At 45.1% G+C, this 23814-nt stretch overlaps 13 non-coding genes across 13 annotated transcripts; all 13 read right to left on the bottom strand.

Annotated features, from left to right (window-relative positions):
* Positions 1 to 734: 734 nt before the first annotated feature.
* On the bottom strand, positions 735 to 925 carry LOC142186625 (U2 spliceosomal RNA). Its single transcript, XR_012712189.1, has one exon. It is a non-coding gene; the product is annotated as a U2 spliceosomal RNA (small nuclear RNA).
* Positions 926 to 2560: 1635 nt separating this feature from the next.
* LOC142186624 (U2 spliceosomal RNA) lies at positions 2561 to 2751 on the bottom strand. The gene has a single exon (XR_012712188.1). It is a non-coding gene; the product is annotated as a U2 spliceosomal RNA (small nuclear RNA).
* Positions 2752 to 4386: 1635 nt separating this feature from the next.
* On the bottom strand, positions 4387 to 4577 carry LOC142186623 (U2 spliceosomal RNA). Its single transcript, XR_012712187.1, has one exon. It is a non-coding gene; the product is annotated as a U2 spliceosomal RNA (small nuclear RNA).
* A 1635-nt stretch (positions 4578 to 6212) lies between these two features.
* LOC142186622 (U2 spliceosomal RNA) lies at positions 6213 to 6403 on the bottom strand. Its single transcript, XR_012712186.1, has one exon. It is a non-coding gene; the product is annotated as a U2 spliceosomal RNA (small nuclear RNA).
* Positions 6404 to 8038: 1635 nt separating this feature from the next.
* Positions 8039 to 8229, bottom strand: LOC142186621 (U2 spliceosomal RNA). The gene has a single exon (XR_012712185.1). It is a non-coding gene; the product is annotated as a U2 spliceosomal RNA (small nuclear RNA).
* A 1635-nt stretch (positions 8230 to 9864) lies between these two features.
* LOC142186640 (U2 spliceosomal RNA) lies at positions 9865 to 10055 on the bottom strand. Its single transcript, XR_012712204.1, has one exon. It is a non-coding gene; the product is annotated as a U2 spliceosomal RNA (small nuclear RNA).
* Positions 10056 to 11690: 1635 nt separating this feature from the next.
* Positions 11691 to 11881, bottom strand: LOC142186639 (U2 spliceosomal RNA). The gene has a single exon (XR_012712203.1). It is a non-coding gene; the product is annotated as a U2 spliceosomal RNA (small nuclear RNA).
* Positions 11882 to 13516: 1635 nt separating this feature from the next.
* On the bottom strand, positions 13517 to 13708 carry LOC142186636 (U2 spliceosomal RNA). The gene has a single exon (XR_012712200.1). It is a non-coding gene; the product is annotated as a U2 spliceosomal RNA (small nuclear RNA).
* A 1631-nt stretch (positions 13709 to 15339) lies between these two features.
* LOC142186637 (U2 spliceosomal RNA) lies at positions 15340 to 15529 on the bottom strand. The gene has a single exon (XR_012712201.1). It is a non-coding gene; the product is annotated as a U2 spliceosomal RNA (small nuclear RNA).
* Positions 15530 to 17169: 1640 nt separating this feature from the next.
* Positions 17170 to 17361, bottom strand: LOC142186635 (U2 spliceosomal RNA). The gene has a single exon (XR_012712199.1). It is a non-coding gene; the product is annotated as a U2 spliceosomal RNA (small nuclear RNA).
* A 1637-nt stretch (positions 17362 to 18998) lies between these two features.
* On the bottom strand, positions 18999 to 19189 carry LOC142186638 (U2 spliceosomal RNA). Its single transcript, XR_012712202.1, has one exon. It is a non-coding gene; the product is annotated as a U2 spliceosomal RNA (small nuclear RNA).
* Positions 19190 to 20826: 1637 nt separating this feature from the next.
* Positions 20827 to 21017, bottom strand: LOC142186631 (U2 spliceosomal RNA). The gene has a single exon (XR_012712195.1). It is a non-coding gene; the product is annotated as a U2 spliceosomal RNA (small nuclear RNA).
* A 1633-nt stretch (positions 21018 to 22650) lies between these two features.
* Positions 22651 to 22841, bottom strand: LOC142186620 (U2 spliceosomal RNA). The gene has a single exon (XR_012712184.1). It is a non-coding gene; the product is annotated as a U2 spliceosomal RNA (small nuclear RNA).
* Between the last annotated feature and the right edge of the window lie 973 nt (positions 22842 to 23814).

Below are 23814 nucleotides of genomic sequence, written 5' to 3'. Positions count from 1 at the left end.
GTTCCTCTTGTACAGCGAAACAGATCAAATCCAGTTGCCACTACTGTCACTCAGCGATGCACAGCGCTTGCTGCAAATCTGCATAAACCCTGCCTGCATGTCAGTCTGTCTCCGGAGCAAGCAGGCAGCCACAAGAGGGCAACAAGCACTGCGAAATAAGAAGAAGAGGAGGAGGAGGACGACAACAACAGCAGCAGTAATAGCAGTAGCAGTAGCATCAAGTTGTGCAAAATCCAGGTACAAGTGCAAAGCAATTTCTCTTGCTTGCCTCAGAAATTTTAATACTCCATTCTCTTCCACGGAAAAAAAGTTTTCAAGTCAGCAGGAAAATCTGAAACAAAATGAAGAAACCAAAATGAAAATAAATAAATTTGGACAAAAGAAAAAACAATTACCAAAAATTACAATGATAACAATACATCATATTTATATAGCGCCAACACATTCCGCAGCGCTGTACAATTTGTCAGGTTAATTTACAGACAACAATATACATTACAAAACTAGTCATTTCACACAATGCAGAAACTGAGGGCCCTGCTCGCAAGAGCTGACAATCTAAGAGGTAGAAGGGGTGACACAAAATTATTGAACCAAAAAAAATAAATAAAATTCGGAAATACAAATAGGATTTCTCATCTAATTCTTCTGATTTGTTGCAAGACATTGAAATGCCAGCAAGCAAGCAGCAGAAGGAAAAAAGAAATTCTTTTTCTATTTTTCAACCAAATTAAGAGGGGTGCACCGGTCCTGGAGATACTGCAATACCAGGTCAATGCGTGGAGTGGACAGAGCAAGCTCTATTTCCATCTCCCTGTTCCAAAAATCCATTTAATATATGGTCCCCAGATAGGGGACGTATCAGATATTAAACTGATAAGAACAGATACTACACTTGATCTTAGCCAAAAGGCCGAGAAGCGATAACCCAAAAATTGGACGCACCCGAGCGGCGCCCCCCGGAAGCAACGTGCACTGCCAAAGGAGAAGGAAGAACAGCTAGCAACCTGGTCAGCAACTCTCACACCCAGGCAAGAAACACAGGTGCACAGCATTACCACAGTCAGCCAATCAATGGTTAATCACTACAGGAAAGTGACCACAGGTGATAGTAGAACTTTGGCGGCAAGGACTCGGCAGTGCACTGCCTTCGCAGCAGGCAAATCTGCATCAGGCCCGCCTCTGCATTAGACCACACCCACTAAAACGTACTTCACGAAGAGTTTGTTTGCTTTTCCTCGAAACACAGCTTCTACGGTTTAATTCCCAAAAAATAGAAAAGGAATACATTACATCACAAAATTGGGGCCCCCACAAGAAGAGAGTGAGTGGGGGGAATAGGAAAGCAAGCAGGGAGAAGAAGAAGAAGGATGGCTCTGGCTCTAAGACTCGTCAGGTTTGTCCACCGGAGGCCCGCACGGCTGGAGCATCTTCTCCATCAAATTGAAGCGCACACGGGCCTTGCTCTCGTTCTCAGCTACAGCAAAGTAGTTCAGCAGGTCAAAGTGGCCCATGTAAGAGCAGTAGGAGTCTCGGTGCTGATTCACCAGCCATTCCCACTTGGTGGTATCTGCGTGACCAGTGCCAATATATTTGGACTGGAGGTGCTCCAGCTGGCTGTGGATAGTGTACCGATCTGTCATGGTGTGTGAGGTCTGCACCAAAAGGTGAACAGGGTGATAGCCAATGCGTTTGGCATCACAGTAGGGCCCACGGCCCCACCTCTACACTTCTCAGCACATCGCTGTCTGCTTGGTACATTTTTGTCGTCATCAAAGCAAGTCCAAAAAATGCTAGACAGAGAAAATTTCCGAAACCGTACGAAGAATGTTCCTCTTGTACAGCGAAACAGATCAAATCCAGTTGCCACTACTGTCACTCAGCGATGCACAGCGCTTGCTGCAAATCTGCATAAACCCTGCCTGCATGTCAGTCTGTCTCCGGAGCAAGCAGGCAGCCACAAGAGGGCAACAAGCACTGCGAAATAAGAAGAAGAGGAGGAGGACGACAACAACAGCAGCAGTAATAGCAGTAGCAGTAGCATCAAGTTGTGCAAAATCCAGGTACAAGTGCAAAGCAATTTCTCTTGCTTGCCTCAGAAATTTTAATACTCCATTCTCTTCCACGGAAAAAAAGTTTTCAAGTCAGCAGGAAAATCTGAAACAAAATGAAGAAACCAAAATGAAAATAAATAAATTTGGACAAAAGAAAAAACAATTACCAAAAATTACAATGATAACAATACATCATATTTATATAGCGCCAACACATTCCGCAGCGCTGTACAATTTGTCAGGTTAATTTACAGACAACAATATACATTACAAAACTAGTCATTTCACACAATGCAGAAACTGAGGGCCCTGCTCGCAAGAGCTGACAATCTAAGAGGTAGAAGGGGTGACACAAAATTATTGAACCAAAAAAAATAAATAAAATTCGGAAATACAAATAGGATTTCTCATCTAATTCTTCTGATTTGTTGCAAGACATTGAAATGCCAGCAAGCAAGCAGCAGAAGGAAAAAAGAAATTCTTTTTCTATTTTTCAACCAAATTAAGAGGGGTGCACCGGTCCTGGAGATACTGCAATACCAGGTCAATGCGTGGAGTGGACAGAGCAAGCTCTATTTCCATCTCCCTGTTCCAAAAATCCATTTAATATATGGTCCCCAGATAGGGGACGTATCAGATATTAAACTGATAAGAACAGATACTACACTTGATCTTAGCCAAAAGGCCGAGAAGCGATAACCCAAAAATTGGACGCACCCGAGCGGCGCCCCCCGGAAGCAACGTGCACTGCCAAAGGAGAAGGAAGAACAGCTAGCAACCTGGTCAGCAACTCTCACACCCAGGCAAGAAACACAGGTGCACAGCATTACCACAGTCAGCCAATCAATGGTTAATCACTACAGGAAAGTGACCACAGGTGATAGTAGAACTTTGGCGGCAAGGACTCGGCAGTGCACTGCCTTCGCAGCAGGCAAATCTGCATCAGGCCCGCCTCTGCATTAGACCACACCCACTAAAACGTACTTCACGAAGAGTTTGTTTGCTTTTCCTCGAAACACAGCTTCTACGGTTTAATTCCCAAAAAATAGAAAAGGAATACATTACATCACAAAATTGGGGCCCCCACAAGAAGAGAGTGAGTGGGGGGAATAGGAAAGCAAGCAGGGAGAAGAAGAAGAAGGATGGCTCTGGCTCTAAGACTCGTCAGGTTTGTCCACCGGAGGCCCGCACGGCTGGAGCATCTTCTCCATCAAATTGAAGCGCACACGGGCCTTGCTCTCGTTCTCAGCTACAGCAAAGTAGTTCAGCAGGTCAAAGTGGCCCATGTAAGAGCAGTAGGAGTCTCGGTGCTGATTCACCAGCCATTCCCACTTGGTGGTATCTGCGTGACCAGTGCCAATATATTTGGACTGGAGGTGCTCCAGCTGGCTGTGGATAGTGTACCGATCTGTCATGGTGTGTGAGGTCTGCACCAAAAGGTGAACAGGGTGATAGCCAATGCGTTTGGCATCACAGTAGGGCCCACGGCCCCACCTCTACACTTCTCAGCACATCGCTGTCTGCTTGGTACATTTTTGTCGTCATCAAAGCAAGTCCAAAAAATGCTAGACAGAGAAAATTTCCGAAACCGTACGAAGAATGTTCCTCTTGTACAGCGAAACAGATCAAATCCAGTTGCCACTACTGTCACTCAGCGATGCACAGCGCTTGCTGCAAATCTGCATAAACCCTGCCTGCATGTCAGTCTGTCTCCGGAGCAAGCAGGCAGCCACAAGAGGGCAACAAGCACTGCGAAATAAGAAGAAGAGGAGGAGGACGACAACAACAGCAGCAGTAATAGCAGTAGCAGTAGCATCAAGTTGTGCAAAATCCAGGTACAAGTGCAAAGCAATTTCTCTTGCTTGCCTCAGAAATTTTAATACTCCATTCTCTTCCACGGAAAAAAAGTTTTCAAGTCAGCAGGAAAATCTGAAACAAAATGAAGAAACCAAAATGAAAATAAATAAATTTGGACAAAAGAAAAAACAATTACCAAAAATTACAATGATAACAATACATCATATTTATATAGCGCCAACACATTCCGCAGCGCTGTACAATTTGTCAGGTTAATTTACAGACAACAATATACATTACAAAACTAGTCATTTCACACAATGCAGAAACTGAGGGCCCTGCTCGCAAGAGCTGACAATCTAAGAGGTAGAAGGGGTGACACAAAATTATTGAACCAAAAAAAATAAATAAAATTCGGAAATACAAATAGGATTTCTCATCTAATTCTTCTGATTTGTTGCAAGACATTGAAATGCCAGCAAGCAAGCAGCAGAAGGAAAAAAGAAATTCTTTTTCTATTTTTCAACCAAATTAAGAGGGGTGCACCGGTCCTGGAGATACTGCAATACCAGGTCAATGCGTGGAGTGGACAGAGCAAGCTCTATTTCCATCTCCCTGTTCCAAAAATCCATTTAATATATGGTCCCCAGATAGGGGACGTATCAGATATTAAACTGATAAGAACAGATACTACACTTGATCTTAGCCAAAAGGCCGAGAAGCGATAACCCAAAAATTGGACGCACCCGAGCGGCGCCCCCCGGAAGCAACGTGCACTGCCAAAGGAGAAGGAAGAACAGCTAGCAACCTGGTCAGCAACTCTCACACCCAGGCAAGAAACACAGGTGCACAGCATTACCACAGTCAGCCAATCAATGGTTAATCACTACAGGAAAGTGACCACAGGTGATAGTAGAACTTTGGCGGCAAGGACTCGGCAGTGCACTGCCTTCGCAGCAGGCAAATCTGCATCAGGCCCGCCTCTGCATTAGACCACACCCACTAAAACGTACTTCACGAAGAGTTTGTTTGCTTTTCCTCGAAACACAGCTTCTACGGTTTAATTCCCAAAAAATAGAAAAGGAATACATTACATCACAAAATTGGGGCCCCCACAAGAAGAGAGTGAGTGGGGGGAATAGGAAAGCAAGCAGGGAGAAGAAGAAGAAGGATGGCTCTGGCTCTAAGACTCGTCAGGTTTGTCCACCGGAGGCCCGCACGGCTGGAGCATCTTCTCCATCAAATTGAAGCGCACACGGGCCTTGCTCTCGTTCTCAGCTACAGCAAAGTAGTTCAGCAGGTCAAAGTGGCCCATGTAAGAGCAGTAGGAGTCTCGGTGCTGATTCACCAGCCATTCCCACTTGGTGGTATCTGCGTGACCAGTGCCAATATATTTGGACTGGAGGTGCTCCAGCTGGCTGTGGATAGTGTACCGATCTGTCATGGTGTGTGAGGTCTGCACCAAAAGGTGAACAGGGTGATAGCCAATGCGTTTGGCATCACAGTAGGGCCCACGGCCCCACCTCTACACTTCTCAGCACATCGCTGTCTGCTTGGTACATTTTTGTCGTCATCAAAGCAAGTCCAAAAAATGCTAGACAGAGAAAATTTCCGAAACCGTACGAAGAATGTTCCTCTTGTACAGCGAAACAGATCAAATCCAGTTGCCACTACTGTCACTCAGCGATGCACAGCGCTTGCTGCAAATCTGCATAAACCCTGCCTGCATGTCAGTCTGTCTCCGGAGCAAGCAGGCAGCCACAAGAGGGCAACAAGCACTGCGAAATAAGAAGAAGAGGAGGAGGACGACAACAACAGCAGCAGTAATAGCAGTAGCAGTAGCATCAAGTTGTGCAAAATCCAGGTACAAGTGCAAAGCAATTTCTCTTGCTTGCCTCAGAAATTTTAATACTCCATTCTCTTCCACGGAAAAAAAGTTTTCAAGTCAGCAGGAAAATCTGAAACAAAATGAAGAAACCAAAATGAAAATAAATAAATTTGGACAAAAGAAAAAACAATTACCAAAAATTACAATGATAACAATACATCATATTTATATAGCGCCAACACATTCCGCAGCGCTGTACAATTTGTCAGGTTAATTTACAGACAACAATATACATTACAAAACTAGTCATTTCACACAATGCAGAAACTGAGGGCCCTGCTCGCAAGAGCTGACAATCTAAGAGGTAGAAGGGGTGACACAAAATTATTGAACCAAAAAAAATAAATAAAATTCGGAAATACAAATAGGATTTCTCATCTAATTCTTCTGATTTGTTGCAAGACATTGAAATGCCAGCAAGCAAGCAGCAGAAGGAAAAAAGAAATTCTTTTTCTATTTTTCAACCAAATTAAGAGGGGTGCACCGGTCCTGGAGATACTGCAATACCAGGTCAATGCGTGGAGTGGACAGAGCAAGCTCTATTTCCATCTCCCTGTTCCAAAAATCCATTTAATATATGGTCCCCAGATAGGGGACGTATCAGATATTAAACTGATAAGAACAGATACTACACTTGATCTTAGCCAAAAGGCCGAGAAGCGATAACCCAAAAATTGGACGCACCCGAGCGGCGCCCCCCGGAAGCAACGTGCACTGCCAAAGGAGAAGGAAGAACAGCTAGCAACCTGGTCAGCAACTCTCACACCCAGGCAAGAAACACAGGTGCACAGCATTACCACAGTCAGCCAATCAATGGTTAATCACTACAGGAAAGTGACCACAGGTGATAGTAGAACTTTGGCGGCAAGGACTCGGCAGTGCACTGCCTTCGCAGCAGGCAAATCTGCATCAGGCCCGCCTCTGCATTAGACCACACCCACTAAAACGTACTTCACGAAGAGTTTGTTTGCTTTTCCTCGAAACACAGCTTCTACGGTTTAATTCCCAAAAAATAGAAAAGGAATACATTACATCACAAAATTGGGGCCCCCACAAGAAGAGAGTGAGTGGGGGGAATAGGAAAGCAAGCAGGGAGAAGAAGAAGAAGGATGGCTCTGGCTCTAAGACTCGTCAGGTTTGTCCACCGGAGGCCCGCACGGCTGGAGCATCTTCTCCATCAAATTGAAGCGCACACGGGCCTTGCTCTCGTTCTCAGCTACAGCAAAGTAGTTCAGCAGGTCAAAGTGGCCCATGTAAGAGCAGTAGGAGTCTCGGTGCTGATTCACCAGCCATTCCCACTTGGTGGTATCTGCGTGACCAGTGCCAATATATTTGGACTGGAGGTGCTCCAGCTGGCTGTGGATAGTGTACCGATCTGTCATGGTGTGTGAGGTCTGCACCAAAAGGTGAACAGGGTGATAGCCAATGCGTTTGGCATCACAGTAGGGCCCACGGCCCCACCTCTACACTTCTCAGCACATCGCTGTCTGCTTGGTACATTTTTGTCGTCATCAAAGCAAGTCCAAAAAATGCTAGACAGAGAAAATTTCCGAAACCGTACGAAGAATGTTCCTCTTGTACAGCGAAACAGATCAAATCCAGTTGCCACTACTGTCACTCAGCGATGCACAGCGCTTGCTGCAAATCTGCATAAACCCTGCCTGCATGTCAGTCTGTCTCCGGAGCAAGCAGGCAGCCACAAGAGGGCAACAAGCACTGCGAAATAAGAAGAAGAGGAGGAGGACGACAACAACAGCAGCAGTAATAGCAGTAGCAGTAGCATCAAGTTGTGCAAAATCCAGGTACAAGTGCAAAGCAATTTCTCTTGCTTGCCTCAGAAATTTTAATACTCCATTCTCTTCCACGGAAAAAAAGTTTTCAAGTCAGCAGGAAAATCTGAAACAAAATGAAGAAACCAAAATGAAAATAAATAAATTTGGACAAAAGAAAAAACAATTACCAAAAATTACAATGATAACAATACATCATATTTATATAGCGCCAACACATTCCGCAGCGCTGTACAATTTGTCAGGTTAATTTACAGACAACAATATACATTACAAAACTAGTCATTTCACACAATGCAGAAACTGAGGGCCCTGCTCGCAAGAGCTGACAATCTAAGAGGTAGAAGGGGTGACACAAAATTATTGAACCAAAAAAAATAAATAAAATTCGGAAATACAAATAGGATTTCTCATCTAATTCTTCTGATTTGTTGCAAGACATTGAAATGCCAGCAAGCAAGCAGCAGAAGGAAAAAAGAAATTCTTTTTCTATTTTTCAACCAAATTAAGAGGGGTGCACCGGTCCTGGAGATACTGCAATACCAGGTCAATGCGTGGAGTGGACAGAGCAAGCTCTATTTCCATCTCCCTGTTCCAAAAATCCATTTAATATATGGTCCCCAGATAGGGGACGTATCAGATATTAAACTGATAAGAACAGATACTACACTTGATCTTAGCCAAAAGGCCGAGAAGCGATAACCCAAAAATTGGACGCACCCGAGCGGCGCCCCCCGGAAGCAACGTGCACTGCCAAAGGAGAAGGAAGAACAGCTAGCAACCTGGTCAGCAACTCTCACACCCAGGCAAGAAACACAGGTGCACAGCATTACCACAGTCAGCCAATCAATGGTTAATCACTACAGGAAAGTGACCACAGGTGATAGTAGAACTTTGGCGGCAAGGACTCGGCAGTGCACTGCCTTCGCAGCAGGCAAATCTGCATCAGGCCCGCCTCTGCATTAGACCACACCCACTAAAACGTACTTCACGAAGAGTTTGTTTGCTTTTCCTCGAAACACAGCTTCTACGGTTTAATTCCCAAAAAATAGAAAAGGAATACATTACATCACAAAATTGGGGCCCCCACAAGAAGAGAGTGAGTGGGGGGAATAGGAAAGCAAGCAGGGAGAAGAAGAAGAAGGATGGCTCTGGCTCTAAGACTCGTCAGGTTTGTCCACCGGAGGCCCGCACGGCTGGAGCATCTTCTCCATCAAATTGAAGCGCACACGGGCCTTGCTCTCGTTCTCAGCTACAGCAAAGTAGTTCAGCAGGTCAAAGTGGCCCATGTAAGAGCAGTAGGAGTCTCGGTGCTGATTCACCAGCCATTCCCACTTGGTGGTATCTGCGTGACCAGTGCCAATATATTTGGACTGGAGGTGCTCCAGCTGGCTGTGGATAGTGTACCGATCTGTCATGGTGTGTGAGGTCTGCACCAAAAGGTGAACAGGGTGATAGCCAATGCGTTTGGCATCACAGTAGGGCCCACGGCCCCACCTCTACACTTCTCAGCACATCGCTGTCTGCTTGGTACATTTTTGTCGTCATCAAAGCAAGTCCAAAAAATGCTAGACAGAGAAAATTTCCGAAACCGTACGAAGAATGTTCCTCTTGTACAGCGAAACAGATCAAATCCAGTTGCCACTACTGTCACTCAGCGATGCACAGCGCTTGCTGCAAATCTGCATAAACCCTGCCTGCATGTCAGTCTGTCTCCGGAGCAAGCAGGCAGCCACAAGAGGGCAACAAGCACTGCGAAATAAGAAGAAGAGGAGGAGGACGACAACAACAGCAGCAGTAATAGCAGTAGCAGTAGCATCAAGTTGTGCAAAATCCAGGTACAAGTGCAAAGCAATTTCTCTTGCTTGCCTCAGAAATTTTAATACTCCATTCTCTTCCACGGAAAAAAAGTTTTCAAGTCAGCAGGAAAATCTGAAACAAAATGAAGAAACCAAAATGAAAATAAATAAATTTGGACAAAAGAAAAAACAATTACCAAAAATTACAATGATAACAATACATCATATTTATATAGCGCCAACACATTCCGCAGCGCTGTACAATTTGTCAGGTTAATTTACAGACAACAATATACATTACAAAACTAGTCATTTCACACAATGCAGAAACTGAGGGCCCTGCTCGCAAGAGCTGACAATCTAAGAGGTAGAAGGGGTGACACAAAATTATTGAACCAAAAAAAATAAATAAAATTCGGAAATACAAATAGGATTTCTCATCTAATTCTTCTGATTTGTTGCAAGACATTGAAATGCCAGCAAGCAAGCAGCAGAAGGAAAAAAGAAATTCTTTTTCTATTTTTCAACCAAATTAAGAGGGGTGCACCGGTCCTGGAGATACTGCAATACCAGGTCAATGCGTGGAGTGGACAGAGCAAGCTCTATTTCCATCTCCCTGTTCCAAAAATCCATTTAATATATGGTCCCCAGATAGGGGACGTATCAGATATTAAACTGATAAGAACAGATACTACACTTGATCTTAGCCAAAAGGCCGAGAAGCGATAACCCAAAAATTGGACGCACCCGAGCGGCGCCCCCCGGAAGCAACGTGCACTGCCAAAGGAGAAGGAAGAACAGCTAGCAACCTGGTCAGCAACTCTCACACCCAGGCAAGAAACACAGGTGCACAGCATTACCACAGTCAGCCAATCAATGGTTAATCACTACAGGAAAGTGACCACAGGTGATAGTAGAACTTTGGCGGCAAGGACTCGGCAGTGCACTGCCTTCGCAGCAGGCAAATCTGCATCAGGCCCGCCTCTGCATTAGACCACACCCACTAAAACGTACTTCACGAAGAGTTTGTTTGCTTTTCCTCGAAACACAGCTTCTACGGTTTAATTCCCAAAAAATAGAAAAGGAATACATTACATCACAAAATTGGGGCCCCCACAAGAAGAGAGTGAGTGGGGGGAATAGGAAAGCAAGCAGGGAGAAGAAGAAGAAGGATGGCTCTGGCTCTAAGACTCGTCAGGTTTGTCCACCGGAGGCCCGCACGGCTGGAGCATCTTCTCCATCAAATTGAAGCGCACACGGGCCTTGCTCTCGTTCTCAGCTACAGCAAAGTAGTTCAGCAGGTCAAAGTGGCCCATGTAAGAGCAGTAGGAGTCTCGGTGCTGATTCACCAGCCATTCCCACTTGGTGGTATCTGCGTGACCAGTGCCAATATATTTGGACTGGAGGTGCTCCAGCTGGCTGTGGATAGTGTACCGATCTGTCATGGTGTGTGAGGTCTGCACCAAAAGGTGAACAGGGTGATAGCCAATGCGTTTGGCATCACAGTAGGGCCCACGGCCCCACCTCTACACTTCTCAGCACATCGCTGTCTGCTTGGTACATTTTTGTCGTCATCAAAGCAAGTCCAAAAAATGCTAGACAGAGAAAATTTCCGAAACCGTACGAAGAATGTTCCTCTTGTACAGCGAAACAGATCAAATCCAGTTGCCACTACTGTCACTCAGCGATGCACAGCGCTTGCTGCAAATCTGCATAAACCCTGCCTGCATGTCAGTCTGTCTCCGGAGCAAGCAGGCAGCCACAAGAGGGCAACAAGCACTGCGAAATAAGAAGAAGAGGAGGAGGACGACAACAACAGCAGCAGTAATAGCAGTAGCAGTAGCATCAAGTTGTGCAAAATCCAGGTACAAGTGCAAAGCAATTTCTCTTGCTTGCCTCAGAAATTTTAATACTCCATTCTCTTCCACGGAAAAAAAGTTTTCAAGTCAGCAGGAAAATCTGAAACAAAATGAAGAAACCAAAATGAAAATAAATAAATTTGGACAAAAGAAAAAACAATTACCAAAAATTACAATGATAACAATACATCATATTTATATAGCGCCAACACATTCCGCAGCGCTGTACAATTTGTCAGGTTAATTTACAGACAACAATATACATTACAAAACTAGTCATTTCACACAATGCAGAAACTGAGGGCCCTGCTCGCAAGAGCTGACAATCTAAGAGGTAGAAGGGGTGACACAAAATTATTGAACCAAAAAAAATAAATAAAATTCGGAAATACAAATAGGATTTCTCATCTAATTCTTCTGATTTGTTGCAAGACATTGAAATGCCAGCAAGCAAGCAGCAGAAGGAAAAAAGAAATTCTTTTTCTATTTTTCAACCAAATTAAGAGGGGTGCACCGGTCCTGGAGATACTGCAATACCAGGTCAATGCGTGGAGTGGACAGAGCAAGCTCTATTTCCATCTCCCTGTTCCAAAAATCCATTTAATATATGGTCCCCAGATAGGGGACGTATCAGATATTAAACTGATAAGAACAGATACTACACTTGATCTTAGCCAAAAGGCCGAGAAGCGATAACCCAAAAATTGGACGCACCCGAGCGGCGCCCCCCGGAAGCAACGTGCACTGCCAAAGGAGAAGGAAGAACAGCTAGCAACCTGGTCAGCAACTCTCACACCCAGGCAAGAAACACAGGTGCACAGCATTACCACAGTCAGCCAATCAATGGTTAATCACTACAGGAAAGTGACCACAGGTGATAGTAGAACTTTGGCGGCAAGGACTCGGCAGTGCACTGCCTTCGCAGCAGGCAAATCTGCATCAGGCCCGCCTCTGCATTAGACCACACCCACTAAAACGTACTTCACGAAGAGTTTGTTTGCTTTTCCTCGAAACACAGCTTCTACGGTTTAATTCCCAAAAAATAGAAAAGGAATACATTACATCACAAAATTGGGGCCCCCACAAGAAGAGAGTGAGTGGGGGGAATAGGAAAGCAAGCAGGGAGAAGAAGAAGAAGGATGGCTCTGGCTCTAAGACTCGTCAGGTTTGTCCACCGGAGGCCCGCACGGCTGGAGCATCTTCTCCATCAAATTGAAGCGCACACGGGCCTTGCTCTCGTTCTCAGCTACAGCAAAGTAGTTCAGCAGGTCAAAGTGGCCCATGTAAGAGCAGTAGGAGTCTCGGTGCTGATTCACCAGCCATTCCCACTTGGTGGTATCTGCGTGACCAGTGCCAATATATTTGGACTGGAGGTGCTCCAGCTGGCTGTGGATAGTGTACCGATCTGTCATGGTGTGTGAGGTCTGCACCAAAAGGTGAACAGGGTGATAGCCAATGCGTTTGGCATCACAGTAGGGCCCACGGCCCCACCTCTACACTTCTCAGCACATCGCTGTCTGCTTGGTACATTTTTGTCGTCATCAAAGCAAGTCCAAAAAATGCTAGACAGAGAAAATTTCCGAAACCGTACGAAGAATGTTCCTCTTGTACAGCGAAACAGATCAAATCCAGTTGCCACTACTGTCACTCAGCGATGCACAGCGCTTGCTGCAAATCTGCATAAACCCTGCCTGCATGTCAGTCTGTCTCCGGAGCAAGCAGGCAGCCACAAGAGGGCAACAAGCACTGCGAAATAAGAAGAAGAGGAGGAGGACGACAACAACAGCAGCAGTAATAGCAGTAGCAGTAGCATCAAGTTGTGCAAAATCCAGGTACAAGTGCAAAGCAATTTCTCTTGCTTGCCTCAGAAATTTTAATACTCCATTCTCTTCCACGGAAAAAAAGTTTTCAAGTCAGCAGGAAAATCTGAAACAAAATGAAGAAACCAAAATGAAAATAAATAAATTTGGACAAAAGAAAAAACAATTACCAAAAATTACAATGATAACAATACATCATATTTATATAGCGCCAACACATTCCGCAGCGCTGTACAATTTGTCAGGTTAATTTACAGACAACAATATACATTACAAAACTAGTCATTTCACACAATGCAGAAACTGAGGGCCCTGCTCGCAAGAGCTGACAATCTAAGAGGTAGAAGGGGTGACACAAAATTATTGAACCAAAAAAAATAAATAAAATTCGGAAATACAAATAGGATTTCTCATCTAATTCTTCTGATTTGTTGCAAGACATTGAAATGCCAGCAAGCAAGCAGCAGAAGGAAAAAAGAAATTCTTTTTCTATTTTTCAACCAAATTAAGAGGGGTGCACCGGTCCCTGGAGATACTGCAATACCAGGTCAATGCGTGGAGTGGACAGAGCAAGCTCTATTTCCATCTCCCTGTTCCAAAAATCCATTTAATATATGGTCCCCAGATAGGGGACGTATCAGATATTAAACTGATAAGAACAGATACTACACTTGATCTTAGCCAAAAGGCCGAGAAGCGATAACCCAAAAATTGGACGCACCCGAGCGGCGCCCCCCGGAAGCAACGTGCACTGCCAAAGGAGAAGGAAGAACAGCTAGCAACCTGGTCAGCAACTCTCACACCCAGGCAAGAAACACAGGTGCACAGCATTACCACAGTCAGCCAATCAATGGTTAATCACTACAGGAAAGTGACCACAGGTGATAGTAGAACTTTGGCGGCAAGGACTCGGCAGTGCACTGCCTTCGCAGCAGGCAAATCTGCATCAGGCCCGCCTCTGCATTAGACCACACCACTAAAACGTACTTCACGAAGAGTTTGTTTGCTTTTCCTCGAAACACAGCTTCTACGGTTTAATTCCCAAAAAATAGAAAAGGAATACATTACATCACAAAATTGGGGCCCCCACAAGAAGAGAGTGAGTGGGGGGAATAGGAAAGCAAGCAGGGAGAAGAAGAAGAAGGATGGCTCTGGCTCTAAGACTCGTCAGGTTTGTCCACCGGAGGCCCGCACGGCTGGAGCATCTTCTCCATCAAATTGAAGCGCACACGGGCCTTGCTCTCGTTCTCAGCTACAGCAAAGTAGTTCAGCAGGTCAAAGTGGCCCATGTAAGAGCAGTAGGAGTCTCGGTGCTGATTCACCAGCCATTCCCACTTGGTGGTATCTGCGTGACCAGTGCCAATATATTTGGACTGGAGGTGCTCCAGCTGGCTGTGGATAGTGTACCGATCTGTCATGGTGTGTGAGGTCTGCACCAAAGGTGAACAGGGTGATAGCCAATGCGTTTGGCATCACAGTAGGGCCCACGGCCCCACCTCTACACTTCTCAGCACATCGCTGTCTGCTTGGTACATTTTTGTCGTCATCAAAGCAAGTCCAAAAAATGCTAGACAGAGAAAATTTCCGAAACCGTACGAAGAATGTTCCTCTTGTACAGCGAAACAGATCAAATCCAGTTGCCACTACTGTCACTCAGCGATGCACAGCGCTTGCTGCAAATCTGCATAAACCCTGCCTGCATGTCAGTCTGTCTCCGGAGCAAGCAGGCAGCCACAAGAGGGCAACAAGCACTGCGAAATAAGAAGAAGAGGAGGAGGACGACAACAACAGCAGCAGTAATAGCAGTAGCAGTAGCATCAAGTTGTGCAAAATCCAGGTACAAGTGCAAAGCAATTTCTCTTGCTTGCCTCAGAAATTTTAATACTCCATTCTCTTCCACGGAAAAAAAGTTTTCAAGTCAGCAGGAAAATCTGAACAAAATGAAGAAACCAAAATGAAAATAAATAAATTTGGACAAAAGAAAAAACAATTACCAAAAATTACAATGATAACAATACATCATATTTATATAGCGCCAACACATTCCGCAGCGCTGTACAATTTGTCAGGTTAATTTACAGACAACAATATACATTACAAAACTAGTCATTTCACACAATGCAGAAACTGAGGGCCATGCTCGCAAGAGCTGACAATCTAAGAGGTAGAAGGGGTGACACAAAATATTGAACCAAAAAAAATAAATAAAATTCGGAAATACAAATAGGATTTCTCATCTAATTCTTCTGATTTGTTGCAAGACATTGAAATGCCAGCAAGCAAGCAGCAGAAGGAAAAAAGAAATTCTTTTTCTATTTTTCAACCAAATTAAGAGGGGTGCACCGGTCCTGGAGATACTGCAATACCAGGTCAATGCGTGGAGTGGACAGAGCAAGCTCTATTTCCATCTCCCTGTTCCAAAAATCCATTTAATATATGGTCCCCAGATAGGGGACGTATCAGATATTAAACTGATAAGAACAGATACTACACTTGATCTTAGCCAAAAGCCGAGAAGCGATAACCCAAAAATTGGACGCACCCGAGCGGCGCCCCCCGGAAGCAACGTGCACTGCCAAAGGAGAAGGAAGAACAGCTAGCAACCTGGTCAGCAACTCTCACACCCAGGCAAGAAACACAGGTGCACAGCATTACCACAGTCAGCCAATCAATGGTTAATCACTACAGGAAAGTGACCACAGGTGATAGTAGAACTTTGGCGGCAAGGACTCGGCAGTGCACTGCCTTCGCAGCAGGCAAATCTGCATCAGGCCCGCCTCTGCATTAGACCACACCCACTAAAACGTACTTCACGAAGAGTTTGTTTGCTTTTCCTCGAAACACAGCTTCTACGGTTTAATTCCCAAAAAATAGAAAAGGAATACATTACATCACAAAATTGGGGCCCCCACAAGAAGAGAGTGAGTGGGGGGAATAGGAAAGCAAGCAGGGAGAAGAAGAAGAAGGATGGCTCTGGCTCTAAGACTCGTCAGGTTTGTCCACCGGAGGCCCGCACGGGCTGGAGCATCTTCTCCATCAAATTGAAGCGCACACGGGCCTTGCTCTCGTTCTCAGCTACAGCAAAGTAGTTCAGCAGGTCAAAGTGGCCCATGTAAGAGCAGTAGGAGTCTCGGTGCTGATTCACCAGCCATTCCCACTTGGTGGTATCTGCGTGACCAGTGCCAATATATTTGGACTGGAGGTGCTCCAGCTGGCTGTGGATAGTGTTACCGATCTGTCATGGTGTGTGAGGTCTGCACCAAAAGGTGAACAGGGTGATAGCCAATGCGTTTGGCATCACAGTAGGGCCCACGGCCCCACCTCTACACTTCTCAGCACATCGCTGTCTGCTTGGTACATTTTTGTCGTCATCAAAGCAAGTCCAAAAAATGCTAGACAGAGAAAATTTCCGAAACCGTACGAAGAATGTTCCTCTTGTACAGCGAAACAGATCAAATCCAGTTGCCACTACTGTCACTCAGCGATGCACAGCGCTTGCTGCAAATCTGCATAAACCCTGCCTGCATGTCAGTCTGTCTCCGGAGCAAGCAGGCAGCCACAAGAGGGCAACAAGCACTGCGAAATAAGAAGAAGAGGAGGAGGACGACAACAACAGCAGCAGTAATAGCAGTAGCAGTAGCATCAAGTTGTGCAAAATCCAGGTACAAGTGCAAAGCAATTTCTCTTGCTTGCCTCAGAAATTTTAATACTCCATTCTCTTCCACGGAAAAAAAGTTTTCAAGTCAGCAGGAAAATCTGAAACAAAATGAAGAAACCAAAATGAAAATAAATAAATTTGGACAAAAGAAAAAACAATTACCAAAAATTACAATGATAACAATACGATCATATTTATATAGCGCCAACACATTCCGCAGCGCTGTACAATTTGTCAGGTTAATTTACAGACAACAATATACATTACAAAACTAGTCATTTCACACAATGCAGAAACTGAGGGCCCTGCTCGCAAGAGCTGACAATCTAAGAGGTAGAAGGGGTGACACAAAATTATTGAACCAAAAAAAATAAATAAAATTCGGAAATACAAATAGGATTTCTCATCTAATTCTTCTGATTTGTTGCAAGACATTGAAATGCCAGCAAGCAAGCAGCAGAAGGAAAAAAAGAAATTCTTTTTCTATTTTTCAACCAAATTAAGAGGGGGTGCACCGGTCCTGGAGATACTGCAATACCAGGTCAATGCGTGGAGTGGACAGAGCAAGCTCTATTTCCATCTCCCCTGTTCCAAAAATCCATTTAATATATGGTCCCCAGATAGGGGACGTATCAGATATTAAACTGATAAGAACAGATACTACACTTGATCTTAGCCAAAAGGCCGAGAAGCGATAACCCAAAAATTGGACGCACCCGAGCGGCGCCCCCCGGAAGCAACGTGCACTGCCAAAGGAGAAGGAAGAACAGCTAGCAACCTGGTCAGCAACTCTCACACCCAGGCAAGAAACACAGGTGCACAGCATTACCACAGTCAGCCAATCAATGGTTAATCACTACAGGAAAGTGACCACAGGTGATAGTAGAACTTTGGCGGCAAGGACTCGGCAGTGCACTGCCTTCGCAGCAGGCAAATCTGCATCAGGCCCGCCTCTGCATTAGACCACACCCACTAAAACGTACTTCACGAAGAGTTTGTTTGCTTTTCCTCGAAACACAGCTTCTACGGTTTAATTCCCAAAAAATAGAAAAGGAATACATTACATCACAAAATTGGGGCCCCCACAAGAAGAGAGTGAGTGGGGGGAATAGGAAAGCAAGCAGGGAGAAGAAGAAGAAGGATGGCTCTGGCTCTAAGACTCGTCAGGTTTGTCCACCGGAGGCCCGCACGGCTGGAGCATCTTCTCCATCAAATTGAAGCGCACACGGGCCTTGCTCTCGTTCTCAGCTACAGCAAAGTAGTTCAGCAGGTCAAAGTGGCCCATGTAAGAGCAGTAGGAGTCTCGGTGCTGATTCACCAGCCATTCCCACTTGGTGGTATCTGCGTGACCAGTGCCAATATATTTGGACTGGAGGTGCTCCAGCTGGCTGTGGATAGTGTACCGATCTGTCATGGTGTGTGAGGTCTGCACCAAAGGTGAACAGGGTGATAGCCAATGCGTTTGGCATCACAGTAGGGCCCACGGCCCCACCTCTACACTTCTCAGCACATCGCTGTCTGCTTGGTACATTTTTGTCGTCATCAAAGCAAGTCCAAAAAATGCTAGACAGAGAAAATTCCGAAACCCGTACGAAGAATGTTCCTCTTGTACAGCGAAACAGATCAAATCCAGTTGCCACTACTGTCACTCAGCGATGCACAGCGCTTGCTGCAAATCTGCATAAACCCTGCCTGCATGTCAGTCTGTCTCCGGAGCAAGCAGGCAGCCACAAGAGGGCAACAAGCACTGCGAAATAAGAAGAAGAGGAGGAGGACGACAACAACAGCAGCAGTAATAGCAGTAGCAGTAGCATCAAGTTGTGCAAAATCCAGGTACAAGTGCAAAGCAATTTCTCTTGCTTGCCTCAGAAATTTTAATACTCCATTCTCTTCCACGGAAAAAAAGTTTTCAAGTCAGCAGGAAAATCTGAAACAAAATGAAGAAACCAAAATGAAAAATAAATAAATTTGGACAAAAGAAAAAACAATTACCAAAAATTACAATGATAACAATACATCATATTTATATAGCGCCAACACATTCCGCAGCGCTGTACAATTTGTCAGGTTAATTTACAGACAACAATATACATTACAAAACTAGTCATTTCACACAATGCAGAAAACTGAGGGCCCTGCTCGCAAGAGCTGACAATCTAAGAGGTAGAAGGGGGTGACACAAAATTATTGAACCAAAAAAAATAAATAAAATTCGGAAATACAAATAGGATTTCTCATCTAATTCTTCTGATTTGTTGCAAGACATTGAAATGCCAGCAAGCAAGCAGCAGAAGGAAAAAAGAAATTCTTTTTCTATTTTTCAACCAAATTAAGAGGGGTGCACCGGTCCTGGAGATACTGCAATACCAGGTCAATGCGTGGAGTGGACAGAGCAAGCTCTATTTCCATCTCCCTGTTCCAAAAATCCATTTAATATATGGTCCCCAGATAGGGGACGTATCAGATATTAAACTGATAAGAACAGATACTACACTTGATCTTAGCCAAAAGGCCGAGAAGCGATAACCCAAAAATTGGACGCACCCGAGCGGCGCCCCCCGGAAGCAACGTGCACTGCCAAAGGAGAAGGAAGAACAGCTAGCAACCTGGTCAGCAAACTCTCACACCCAGGCAAGAAACACAGGTGCACAGCATTACCACAGTCAGCCAATCAATGGTTAATCACTACAGGAAAGTGACCACAGGTGATAGTAGAACTTTGGCGGCAAGGACTCGGCAGTGCACTGCCTTCGCAGCAGGCAAATCTGCATCAGGCCCGCCTCTGCATTAGACCACACCCACTAAAACGTACTTCACGAAGAGTTTGTTTGCTTTTCCTCGAAACACAGCTTCTACGGTTTAATTCCCAAAAAATAGAAAAGGAATACATTACATCACAAAATTGGGGCCCCCACAAGAAGAGAGTGAGTGGGGGGAATAGGAAAGCAAGCAGGGAGAAGAAGAAGAAGGATGGCTCTGGCTCTAAGACTCGTCAGGTTTGTCCACCGGAGGCCCGCACGGCTGGAGCATCTTCTCCATCAAATTGAAGCGCACACGGGCCTTGCTCTCGTTCTCAGCTACAGCAAAGTAGTTCAGCAGGTCAAAGTGGCCCATGTAAGAGCAGTAGGAGTCTCGGTGCTGATTCACCAGCCATTCCCACTTGGTGGTATCTGCGTGACCAGTGCCAATATATTTGGACTGGAGGTGCTCCAGCTGGCTGTGGATAGTGTACCGATCTGTCATGGTGTGTGAGGTCTGCACCAAAAGGTGAACAGGGTGATAGCCAATGCGTTTGGCATCACAGTAGGGCCCACGGCCCCACCTCTACACTTCTCAGCACATCGCTGTCTGCTTGGTACATTTTTGTCGTCATCAAGCAAGTCCAAAAAATGCTAGACAGAGAAAATTTCCGAAACCGTACGAAGAATGTTCCTCTTGTACAGCGAAACAGATCAAATCCAGTTGCCACTACTGTCACTCAGCGATGCACAGCGCTTGCTGCAAATCTGCATAAACCCTGCCTGCATGTCAGTCTGTCTCCGGAGCAAGCAGGCAGCCACAAGAGGGCAACAAGCACTGCGAAATAAGAAGAAGAGGAGGAGGACGACAACAACAGCAGCAGTAATAGCAGTAAGCAGTAGCATCAAGTTGTGCAAAATCCAGGTACAAGTGCAAAGCAATTTCTCTTGCTTGCCTCAGAAATTTTAATACTCCATTCTCTTCCACGGAAAAAAAGTTTTCAAGTCAGCAGGAAAATCTGAAACAAAATGAAGAAACCAAAATGAAAATAAATAAATTTGGACAAAAGAAAAAACAATTACCAAAAATTACAATGATAACAATACATCATATTTATATAGCGCCAACACATTCCGCAGCGCTGTACAATTTGTCAGGTTAATTTACAGACAACAATATACATTACAAAACTAGTCATTTCACACAATGCAGAAACTGAGGGCCCTGCTCGCAAGAGCTGACAATCTAAGAGGTAGAAGGGGGTGACACAAAATTATTGAACCAAAAAAAATAAATAAAATTCGGAAATACAAATAGGATTTCTCATCTAATTCTTCTGATTTGTTGCAAGACATTGAAATGCCAGCAAGCAAGCAGCAGAAGGAAAAAAGAAATTCTTTTTCTATTTTTCAACCAAATTAAGAGGGGTGCACCGGTCCTGGAGATACTGCAATACCAGGTCAATGCGTGGAGTGGACAGAGCAAGCTCTATTTCCATCTCCCTGTTCCAAAAATCCATTTAATATATGGTCCCCAGATAGGGGACGTATCAGATATTAAACTGATAAGAACAGATACTACACTTGATCTTAGCCAAAAGGCCGAGAAGCGATAACCCAAAAATTGGACGCACCCGAGCGGCGCCCCCCGGAAGCAACGTGCACTGCCAAAGGAGAAGGAAGAACAGCTAGCAACCTGGTCAGCAACTCTCACACCCAGGCAAGAAACACAGGTGCACAGCATTACCACAGTCAGCCAATCAATGGTTAATCACTACAGGAAAGTGACCACAGGTGATAGTAGAACTTTGGCGGCAAGGACTCGGCAGTGCACTGCCTTCGCAGCAGGCAAATCTGCATCAGGCCCGCCTCTGCATTAGACCACACCCACTAAAACGTACTTCACGAAGAGTTTGTTTGCTTTTCCTCGAAACACAGCTTCTACGGTTTAATTCCCAAAAAATAGAAAGGAATACATTACATCACAAAATTGGGGCCCCCACAAGAAGAGAGTGAGTGGGGGGAATAGGAAAGCAAGCAGGGAGAAGAAGAAGAAGGATGGCTCTGGCTCTAAGACTCGTCAGGTTTGTCCACCGGAGGCCCGCACGGCTGGAGCATCTTCTCCATCAAATTGAAGCGCACACGGGCCTTGCTCTCGTTCTCAGCTACAGCAAAGTAGTTCAGCAGGTCAAAGTGGCCCATGTAAGAGCAGTAGGAGTCTCGGTGCTGATTCACCAGCCATTCCCACTTGGTGGTATCTGCGTGACCAGTGCCAATATATTTGGACTGGAGGTGCTCCAGCTGGCTGTGGATAGTGTACCGATCTGTCATGGTGTGTGAGGTCTGCACCAAAAGGTGAACAGGGTGATAGCCAATGCGTTTGGCATCACAGTAGGGCCCACGGCCCACCTCTACACTTCTCAGCACATCGCTGTCTGCTTGGTACATTTTTGTCGTCATCAAAGCAAGTCCAAAAAATGCTAGACAGAGAAAATTTCCGAAACCGTACGAAGAATGTTCCTCTTGTACAGCGAAACAGATCAAATCCAGTTGCCACTACTGTCACTCAGCGATGCACAGCGCTTGCTGCAAATCTGCATAAACCCTGCCTGCATGTCAGTCTGTCTCCGGAGCAAGCAGGCAGCCACAAGAGGGCAACAAGCACTGCGAAATAAGAAGAAGAGGAGGAGGACGACAACAACAGCAGCAGTAATAGCAGTAGCAGTAGCATCAAGTTGTGCAAAATCCAGGTACAAGTGCAAAGCAATTTCTCTTGCTTGCCTCAGAAATTTTAATACTCCATTCTCTTCCACGGAAAAAAAGTTTTCAAGTCAGCAGGAAAATCTGAAACAAAATGAAGAAACCAAAATGAAAATAAATAAATTTGGACAAAAGAAAAAACAATTACCAAAAATTACAATGATAACAATACATCATATTTATATAGCGCCAACACATTCCGCAGCGCTGTACAATTTGTCAGGTTAATTTACAGACAACAATATACATTACAAAACTAGTCATTTCACACAATGCAGAAACTGAGGGCCCTGCTCGCAAGAGCTGACAATCTAAGAGGTAGAAGGGGTGACACAAAATTATTGAACCAAAAAAAATAAATAAAATTCGGAAATACAAATAGGATTTCTCATCTAATTCTTCTGATTTGTTGCAAGACATTGAAATGCCAGCAAGCAAGCAGCAGAAGGAAAAAAGAAATTCTTTTTCTATTTTTCAACCAAATTAAGAGGGGTGCACCGGTCCTGGAGATACTGCAATACCAGGTCAATGCGTGGAGTGGACAGAGCAAGCTCTATTTCCATCTCCCTGTTCCAAAAATCCATTTAATATATGGTCCCCAGATAGGGGACGTATCAGATATTAAACTGATAAGAACAGATACTACACTTGATCTTAGCCAAAAGGCCGAGAAGCGATAACCCAAAAATTGGACGCACCCGAGCGGCGCCCCCCGGAAGCAACGTGCACTGCCAAAGGAGAAGGAAGAACAGCTAGCAACCTGGTCAGCAACTCTCACACCCAGGCAAGAAACACAGGTGCACAGCATTACCACAGTCAGCCAATCAATGGTTAATCACTACAGGAAAGTGACCACAGGTGATAGTAGAACTTTGGCGGCAAGGGACTCGGCAGTGCACTGCCTTCGCAGCAGGCAAATCTGCATCAGGCCGCCTCTGCATTAGACCACACCCACTAAAACGTACTTCACGAAGAGTTTGTTTGCTTTTCCTCGAAACACAGCTTCTACGGTTTAATTCCCAAAAAATAGAAAAGGAATACATTACATCACAAAATTGGGGCCCCCACAAGAAGAGAGTGAGTGGGGGGAATAGGAAAGCAAGCAGGGAGAAGAAGAAGAAGGATGGCTCTGGCTCTAAGACTCGTCAGGTTTGTCCACCGGAGGCCCGCACGGCTGGAGCATCTTCTCCATCAAATTGAAGCGCACACGGGCCTTGCTCTCGTTCTCAGCTACAGCAAAGTAGTTCAGCAGGTCAAAGTGGCCCATGTAAGAGCAGTAGGAGTCTCGGTGCTGATTCACCAGCCATTCCCACTTGGTGGTATCTGCGTGACCAGTGCCAATATATTTGGACTGGAGGTGCTCCAGCTGGCTGTGGATAGTGTACCGATCTGTCATGGTGTGTGAGGTCTGCACCAAAAGGTGAACAGGGTGATAGCCAATGCGTTTGGCATCACAGTAGGGCCCACGGCCCCACCTCTACACTTCTCAGCACATCGCTGTCTGCTTGGTACATTTTTGTCGTCATCAAAGCAAGTCCAAAAAATGCTAGACAGAGAAAATTTCCGAACCGTACGAAGAATGTTCCTCTTGTACAGCGAAACAGATCAAATCCAGTTGCACTACTGTCACTCAGCGATGCACAGCGCTTGA

This window comes from Leptodactylus fuscus, unplaced genomic scaffold (genome assembly GCF_031893055.1).
Source record: "Leptodactylus fuscus isolate aLepFus1 unplaced genomic scaffold, aLepFus1.hap2 HAP2_SCAFFOLD_1092, whole genome shotgun sequence".
In the NCBI taxonomy this organism is placed as follows: Eukaryota; Metazoa; Chordata; class Amphibia; order Anura; family Leptodactylidae; genus Leptodactylus; species Leptodactylus fuscus.
This window is presented reverse-complemented; position numbering and strand designations above follow the sequence as displayed.